The 9837-nt window shown below is 41.2% G+C and overlaps 1 protein-coding gene across 1 annotated transcript in view; it reads right to left on the minus strand.

Annotated features, from left to right (window-relative positions):
* Window positions 1-6403, minus strand: part of LOC122564562 (cadherin-12-like) — a 623768-nt gene extending 617365 nt beyond the window's left edge. The window contains exon 1 of the mRNA XM_043719639.2: window positions 6269-6403. The gene's annotated coding sequence lies outside the window, so the exon portion shown is untranslated. The remainder of the gene's footprint in view (window positions 1-6268) is intronic.
* Window positions 6404-9837: the final 3434 nt, after the last annotated feature.

The raw sequence follows: 9837 nt of genomic DNA on the forward strand, positions 1-9837 counted from the left end.
ATTTGCCCAATCCCCTAATCTGTCCAAATCCTTCTGCATCTCCATGTTACCTCAATAGTTCTTGTCCCTTCGCCTATCCTTGTGTCATCTGAAAACTTAGCAACAATGCCCTCAGTTTTGTTGTCTAAATCATTAATGGATAAACTAAATAGTTATGGTCCCAACACTGACCCTGCAGAACTCCACTAGTCACTGGTTGCCATCCTGAAAAAGACCCCTTAATCTCTACTCTCTGCTTTCTGCCAGTCAGCCAATCTTCTACTCCCTTTCTACTCTGTTCAGACCCCTCATGACTGTGAAAACCTTCATCAAATTACCCCTTCATCACCTTGTCTCCAAGGAAACAGTCTCAATTTCTCCAATCTATCCTCACAACCAAAGGTGGTCATCTCTAAATCCATCCTCATAAACCTCTTCTGCTCTCGCTCCAACACATTCCCATTCTTCTGATAGCATGACACCCAGAATTGCCCACAATACTCCAGTGAGGTCAAACCACTGATTTATCAAAGTTTATCACATGAGCATGTTAGTGGGAAGCAAGAGATATTTATATGTAACATTTGCATTTCAGAAATTAAACCAGCCTCTTACCTGCTTAAGAAACCTGGTTGTTTAATTTATTTAATTACAGGGCATACGGACAAGTCTTTCCTGAGCTGATGATCCAATATCCTTTTTTTTATTTCAACTACCTGTTGTTGTCAAATGGGGAGGAGGAATATAGAAAAAAGGTTATTGTGGTTCTGTTCGCTGAGCTGGGAATTTGTGTTGCAGACGTTTCGTCCCCGGTCTAGGTGACATCCTCAGTGCTTGGGAGCCTCCTGTGAAGCGCTTCTGTGATGTTTCCTCTGGCATTTATAGTGGTTTGAATCTGCCGCTTCCGGTTGTCAGTTCCAGCTGTCCGTTGCAGTGGTCGGTATATTGGGTCCAGGTCGATGTGCTTATTGATTGAATCAGTGGATGAGTGCCATGCCTCTAGGAATTCCCTGGCTGTTCTCTGTTTGGCTTATCCTATAATAGTAGTGTTGTCCCAGTCGAATTCATGTTGCTTGTCATCTGCGTGTGTGGCTACTAAGGATAGCTGGTCGTGTCGTTTCGTGGCTAGTTGGTGTTCATGAATGCGGATCGTTAGCTGTCTTCCTGTTTGTCCTATGTAGTGTTTTGTGCAGTCCTTGCATGGGATTTTGTACACTGCATTGGTTTTGCTCATGCTGGGTATCGGGTCCTTCATTCTGGTGAATTGTTGTCTGAGAGTGGCTGTTGGTTTGTGTGCTGTTATGAGCCCTAGTGGTCGCAGTAGTCTGGCTGTCAGTTCGGAAATGCTCTTGATGTATGGTAGTGTGGCTAGTCCTTTGGGTTGCGGCATGTCCTCGTTCCGTTGTCTTTCCCTTAGGCATCTGTTGATGAAATTGCGCGGGTATCCTTTTTTGGCGAATACCTTGTACAGGTGTTCTTCTTCCTATTTTTGCAGTTCTGATGTACTGCAGTGTGTTGTGGCCCTTTTTAATAATGTCTTGATGCAACTTCTTTTATGTGTGTTGGGGTGGTTGCTTTCGTAGTTCAGGACTTGGTCTGTGTGTGTGGCTTTCCTGTGTACCTTTGTGGTGAATTCTCCGTTCGGTGTTCTCTGTACCATCACGTCTAGGAATGGGAGTTGGTTGTCCTTTTCTTCCTCTCTCGTGAATCGGATTCCTGTGAGTCTGGCATTGATGATCCGGTGTGTGTTCTCTATTTCTGTGTTTTTAATGATTACAAAGGTGTCATCCACATATCTGACCCAGAGTTTGGGTTGACTTTGCGGTAAGAATTTGCGCAAATTCAACCCAAACTCTGGGTCAGATATGTGGATGACACCTTTGTAATCATTAAAAACACAGAAATAGAGAACACACACCGGATCATCAACACCACACTCGCAGGAATCCGATTCACTAGAGAGGAAGAAAAGGACAACCAACTCCCATTCCTAGATGTGGTGGTACAGAGAACACCTAATGGAGAATTCAACACAAAGGTACACAGGAAAGCCACACACACAGACCTGAACTACGAAAGCAACCACTCCAACACACACAAAAGAAGTTGCATCAAGATACTACTCAAAAGGGCCACAACACACTGCAGTACATCAGAACTGCAAAAAGAGGAAGAAGAACACCTATACAATGTATTCGCCAAAAACGGATACCCCCGTAATTTCATCAACAGATGCCTAAGGGAAAGACAACGGAATGAGGACATGCCACAACCCAAAGGACGAGCCACACTACCATACATCAAGAGCATTTCCGAACTGACAGCCAGACTACTGCGACCACTAGGACTCATAACAGCACACAAATCAACAGCCACTCTCAGACAACAACTCACCAGGACAAAGGACCCGATACCCAGCATGAGCAAAACTAATGTAGTGTACAAAATCCCATGCAAGGACTGCACAAAACACTACATAGGACAAACAGGAAGACAGCTAACGATCCGCATCCATGAACACCAACTAGCCACGAAACGACACAACCAGCTATCCTTAGTAGCCACACACGCAGATGACAAGCAACATGAATTCGACTGGGACAACACTACCATTATAGGACAAGCCAAACAGAGAACAGCCAGGGAATTCCTAGAGGCATGGCACTCATCCACAGATTTACTCAATAAGCACATCGACCTGGACCCAATATACCAACCACTGCAACAGACAGCTGGAACTGACAACCGGAAGCGGCAGATTCAAACCACTATAAATGCCAGAGGAAACATCACAGAAGCGCTTCACAGGAGGCTCCCAAGCACTGAGGATGTCACCTAGACAGGGGACGAAACATCTGCAAACAAATTCCCAGCTCGGCGAACAGAACCACAACAATGAGCACCCAAGCTACAAATCTTTTCACAAACTTTGAAGAAAAAAAGTTACCCATGTCTCATCTGGTTGTAACATTTGCCACGTGCCCGATAACTTCAGCCCTGAATTTGGCACAGACATTCCTTTTTCAATCAGGTACTTTGGTATCTGAGCATCACTGCATTACACAATGTTCTTCTCAAAAATCTTTGTTCAAATATCTTTTACCTTAAGGCTCCAAGCTCTTATCTCCTGGAGGTGCCCAAACAATACAAATCTGCGATTCACATGCACTTCCCACTGTTAACCTCAAGGTCTCAACCTTTTTCTGTAAATGAGCTATTGTTTTTATAACTTGTCAGAATTTTTCCACAACCTTGGAATCTTTTCTACACTGTCCTATTTCTCAGTTTCCCCATTGACTGTTAGAAGGGCATCTAATAAACCTTTAGGGTTCCAGAGGAGAGACACAATCAAACTGAAACATTAACTCCGCTCCCCTCTCACAGATGCTAGACCTGTTGATTTTTTTCTTCATGTTTTCTGTTTTTATCTGCAGTTATTTGCTTTGATCTCGTAAAGTTCAGTGTTAGTTTCAAACAAAATTGGATTTGAACATTTGGTAAGTTCATTTGTAATCCAATAATCTCACATGGCAGAGAGGGAGAGATCGAACCTGCCATCTGGAATATCGGTGTCATCAGCCTCAGCTAATAAAACAATAACTTGCTTTTATATCGCATCTTTCAAATGGAGAAATATCTCAAGTGCTTCAATTGAAGGCCAGCTAGCAAACTTTGACACAAAGTTACTTAATGATATAGTAAAACTCATCACCAAACGTTTGTCAGATTGGTAGTTCCAAAAGAGGAGAGAGAGACATGGAAAGGTGAAGGAGTTTTCGACAGGAATGAAACAGGAATCATTATACAGGTCATTCTGTCATAACGCGCGTTTCTTCAACACGAGTTCACTGTAACATGATTAATGAATTGGGGTCACTGTTTCTACAGCGTGAACTTTTAAAACATGTGTTAGCTGTAATGCAATTGGAGTGCCAATACTTTAAGCGTCGTTGCCACAGCACAATTTATCTATAATGCAGGGTTGCACAAGAAGACGAGTATCACGTTATAGAAGAACTGACTGTAATTAGAGATGCACAAGCGATCAGAATTGGAGAAGCCTGGAAATCTTGGCACCCTGTAGGATTGGAAGAGTTAACAGATTTAGGGAGAGTCCATGAAAACAAGGCTGAGTTTTAAAAAACGAGACGTTGCCAAACAACTATGGATCTTCACTTGAAAGAGCAGACTTTTCAGGGAGTTCTGCTTCCCTGGAATCTCAAAAATTGCCAAGAAGCTGGTGATAATCGAACAGCCTGTGTTGTCTGCTCCCTAAGAAGTGGATCTTCACCCTCATAGTCCAGGAATAAAGCATCTTGCAGCTCATCAGTATAAACTTACTGCGCACAAGAGCACGTCGATTCTCATAAAAGCAAAGGAGACTGGGGCCTGTGAGTTTTGGCCATTAACCCATGGGAGAGGTCATGACCTATTTATGCCCTGACTGAATGAGGTACGAGGATGCAAATGCACTGAATATCCCAGTCACAGATCAGGGCTTTCTGTTTCAATGGCTTGACGAGTGTAAATGAGCAAATGGTGCAAAACACTCGCACTGTGTCTTGATCTGAGTGAGACAGAGCTCATTAATGTCCCTCTCAGGTATTGCAGGAGAATCAGTTGAATCTGTCTGCAATTTGATCTTAGCCTGTTTCAAGAACGTACCCTTTAATCTGATGCTTGCTGATAATTCCTGCACTTTCTATTACTTCCCCTCTGCAAAAGTCACTTTCTTTTGTTAACAACAGTATTTAACTTATTAAAATTGAAGTAAAGGAATCAGAGACCTATTCTTCATTAGCGCAAGAAAACCGTTTTCCAGCAATTAATTTAACAAAATATCAAGGAAATATTTAAGAAAGGAAAAAGATTGTTTAACTCTTTCAGCAGCATGAATACAGCATGTTCTGCAGAACAACTGAATTGACCCATGTGAAATTCCTCTGTTTGTATTTGTCCCCGGTTTATAATGTGTCCTTTTCCCAATGACACACTACATCCTTCCTGCAAAAGTGAGCCCTGAATCATTATTGAGATGTGACCTCACTTTAACAATTCAGTTCAAATGTCAGCCACTGTGAGGCCTGTAAAACAGTCTTGAAAGACCTGCTCTCTGATCATTATCTCTGAACCTTGGTAAAAACAGAAACTCACTGTATGAGCAATGGACACCTGTCTTGTCATCTCGAGATGCACTCAGTTTGTGCATTAAAACATTGTTCCTCCAGCAGCTCTAATATTAAACACAGGGATTTGGCCGCACATTCAAGTTTTAAAGCAATGAATCTTGGCAAAGGGGAAAGACTCAGCAATACTTCCTTTCTGCATTTGTTTCATTGCCTGGGAAGTTCTGCACATTACTTGATGCATATTGTATATTTGAGCCTGGCATAATCCAATATTTCTATGAAAAAAGATACAGTATTGTTTGTACAATAATAGATTTATTTCCTAAGATCCTGCAACATGCAGAATTTTGTAACAAAATAATGGAGCTTTCACATAAGAACATGAGAATGACAGATGTGATGAACAAATGAAGATGTGTTGACTTTTCAGCAGTCTTTACATAAAGCTGTAAGATGCCTTCAGAAAGGTAAATTACATTTCTCTTTCATGCACCTCTAATGCTCAACCAGATGGTGAGATCTGGATAAAGCTACATTATTCCTGCTTCCCATTACTGGTACAAAAATATTGCTCCAGATCTTAAATTCTTTTCAAGAGCGTTGCAGCCTGAAACTATCACTCAATGTAAGGTTATACAAGCTGCTCCCGTCTGTGAATTGGACAAGCTTCCAGTGACTGTCGGAGAAGCACAGGAGTAATGCAGCGAAGGAACTGGTACAGTATTTGCTATCCCCAAGTACACAGAGCAGCAGAAAATCGGAGGCCACACAGAAAAAATAATGTGCCCTCAACCTGAATCACATTACACTGTCAGTATAATGAGAGGAGCATATATTCACTGTGAAAGTCTTATTTAAAATCAACATCAGACAAATAGCTGCTGGATAACCTTGAACAGTTTTCTATTTGAGTTTAAAAGCTCTGGCTTGATCAGCACAACAATTAACACCATTATATCAAAGGCATGCACTGACTGAATGAAACATACCTGCTACGTTAGAGCACACCTCCCTATTAATCTCTGGACAATGCAGCAAACATTTCCCTTCATTCACAGAAACATATCAGATACAGACAGGTACAAACCACTGGCTTACTGCAAGAGAAGAGCTATTCTCAGAAATGATAGCATTCCTTACTGTGAATATCCCACAATTACCTTCAGATCAATACTCCTCTTTGGGAGCTGCTTCACAACATCTTATGGAGTCTACTCAAGCAGCCAATTGGTGTCAAGGATTCCCCAGATGCGTTCCCCGGGGACATTGGTGAAATAAAATCTGTGAAAGTGGTTTGCCCAGCACCGAAGCTTACTTTACACACACGTACTCATTGCTGCTTCACACCACGAATGCTGACAAAACTGATGCAGTGAAATGTGATCCACCTACTGCTCCCTGTAACTCCCCTGAGACAGCATAACAAATTAAACTAAATTATTCTTTGCTTTATTTTGAGTTAATGCGTACAAAGTTGACACGCTATAAAGTGCATTTTCTCTCCACCCAAGATGTAATGCTGTTCTTTCTTAATGATACAGACATATACTATATATACTGAGCAATAAATTTATACTGCATGAAGGATTTGCTTGCCTGCTGACTATATTGATGTTCAACCAGCTTTAAAAAAGGTATGGAAATATCGTTGCATCTCCACATTAAGAATGCATTCTCTGTTGCTTATCAATGTATTTGTCACATTCAGATTCTATCACACAATGTTGCAATGGAAACCCTATAAAGTTAAAAATGCAAACAGAAGATGCTGGAAATTCTCATCAAGTCTAGAACCATTTGCGGAGAGAAGAGCAATTAACACTACAGGCCTGTTCTGATCAACCTGGCTTGTTAGATAATGCTGCTCCACTGTTATGGGATCAGAGCAGTGTGCAATAGACATCTTTGCATGATGCTCAGACTTTTGGGATACTTTTTTTCCCAGGCTACCTACTGGTCACTGCGATCAGTTCAAAAAGACATTTGGCCTACCACGAAATCAAACAAGTTAGGTTTGAAATTCAGTGCTGGTGCAATGTCTGGTCTGTACCTACATTTCACTGATTTTCTAATAAAATCCTTCAATAAAGGCAAAATGCTGCAAATCTGAAACAAATACAGAAAACACCAGCCAAACTCAGCAGGTCTGCCAGTATCTGTGGAGAAAAGGAAACAGACTCCTTCAGTTGTTTGTAATAGGTAGAGCACAGAATGTAAACATGCCCTTGCAAAAACTCAGAACAGTTTCAATATGATTCTCGAGTTGGACAACACTTTCTCAACAATCCTGAGTTTGTGCTAATAGCTACAATAATAAAAAAAATTAATGAATATGATAATAAGACAAGCTGGAGGACAAAATCTCATGACAAGGTGTAGGCCATGTAACACTAAAATGAGATGAAATTTCTACATTCAATGAATGGTGGACCTTTGGAATTCTCAACCCCTGAGAGCTGCAGGAGCTCAGACATTGAACAAGTTTAAGACAGAATTGACCGTCCTCTGGAGACTGCTGATATCAAGGTATATGGAGACAGTGTAGGAAAGTGGCACTGATACAGATGATCATCATGATCTATATAAATGATGTATCAGGCTTGAAGGACTTAATGGCCTACTGCTGTTCCTCTGTCTCAGCCAATTTGTCTTTTTATTGATTGGCTGGACATGGGCATTGTCGGTCTGGCTTGTTGGACCATTTATTGCCCATCCTCGTTGTCCTTCAAAATGAAGTAGTGAGCTGTCTTCCTGAACCACTGCTTCACCTTGACTCACAATGCCCTTAGGGAGGGTGTTTCAACTTCTTGACCCAGCAATAATGAAGGAACGGCGATGTACTTCCAACTCAGGATGTGAGTGGCTTGGAGGGGAATCTGCAGGTGATGATGTATCTTCTGCCCCTGACCTTTAAGATGGACGTGGTCGTGGATTTGGAAGGTGCTGTCTAAGGATCGTTGGTGAATTTCTGCTGTTCATCTTCTGAATAGTACACACTGCTGCTACTGAGCTTTGGTAGTGGAGGGAATGGATGCTTGTAGATGCACTTTTTTCCAAACAAACAGTTTCCTTTTCTCCTGTAGTACACATTGTTGTAATTGTTTAAAATTTGGCGTTGTTGGATTTGTCCTGATGAGTGCAAGACAAACAGCTTCAGCAACTCATTTCTCTTTTCAAAGCAATCTGGTTCTACACTGCCAAGCAACTGTTTTTGGCTTTTGTTACAGTTAAAAGTGCAAGCTTGTCACGTCATTTCAGCTGTTAACTGGAAGTTCAAATTTATTTTTAACCATTTTCCCTCAATGCAGCAATCACATCAACAGGCTGAAAGGGAAATGATGGCTGATGTTTGAAAGACAAATAATGAGAAATTTTGTGAGCATATAAACGTTAACAATATTAAAATTGAGTAACATCACTAAAAGTTGAAAGGGATTAGGTAGGAACAAGGAATGGCTAAAATATTAAATAAATATTTTGCATCAGTTTTACTAATAATGGCAGAAGGGAGACCAGAAAAAAGATGCAGAAGAATCATCAAAGAGAATTATTGAAAAGGAACATGTTTGGAAATATATGAGCACAGATCTCAAGCTGAACCTAATGACTAAATCTTGACAGTATCTGCTCTGTTGACAAAAAAAAACAAGTTAAGGTAACAAACACTCTTAAATCTGGCTCAGATATACAAATAGTGCTGGAGGACTAAAGAAATCAAAATGTCCAATGGATCAGTTTTATTCAAAAATGTAAAAAAGGATAAAGTGCAATAAATCAGTTAATCAAACATCACTTGCACTCAAATACTCAGAATCCATAAGTCAAGGAAAATTAACGAGCGTTTAGAAATGCATAGGTTAATCATGGGTAGCCAGCATTGATTTGTTCAAAGCTAATCATGTTTGACAAAGTTAACAGAGATTTTTGAAGAGGTGGCCAATTAGATATATAAAAAGAATTCAGTAGATGAGATGTGAGCAGATTTTTAAAAACAATCTTTCAATTAAGCCAGGCAAGTACACAAGATTAGAAGAAATTTAGAAGTTTAAATTATGGCTTATACAAACCCACACGACATGCTTGAAATGCATTAACCTTAAGATGGAAGACAGAGGGCATCAAAGGACAAAAAAGTTATTAAAGCAAGGGAGGCGAAACAGGTTGGTCATGGGAAAAGTAAAGAAACAGGACACTTGTCGAGACGAATGTAAATGGACATGCCAGGTCTAGAATCATGGAATCTCTACAATGTAGAGGCAGGTCATTCGGCCTATCGAGTCCACACTGACCCTCTGAGGAGCATCCCATCTAGACCCATCCCCATAACTCCACATTTGCCATGGGTAATCCACCTAGCCTGCACATCCCTGGACCCTATGGGCATGGCCATTCCACTCTAATCTGCACATCTTTGGACTGTGGGAGGAAACTGGATCACGTGGAGAAAACCCACACGGACACAGGGAGAATGTGCAAACTCCACACAGACAGTCACCCGAGGCTGGAATCAAACACAGGTCTCTGGTGCTATGAGGCAGCAGTGCTAACCACTGAACCAAAGTGCCACCCCGAAGGACCAGTAGCAGCATCAGCTGTCAGATGAAACTAAAAGCCAGGTTTATCATCGGGGCAGACTGCCATCCCAGTACAAAGAGGCAAATGCAATCTTAGGTTCTCTGCACAGTTTTGGATCTGCCATTCTGCAGAAAAAAATAAATCCACAACAATC

The sequence above is a fragment of the Chiloscyllium plagiosum genome, unplaced genomic scaffold, assembly GCF_037043375.1.
Source record: "Chiloscyllium plagiosum isolate Xiang-an unplaced genomic scaffold, Cpla_swu_hap1 HiC_scaffold_34, whole genome shotgun sequence".
In the NCBI taxonomy this organism is placed as follows: domain Eukaryota; kingdom Metazoa; phylum Chordata; class Chondrichthyes; order Orectolobiformes; family Hemiscylliidae; genus Chiloscyllium; species Chiloscyllium plagiosum.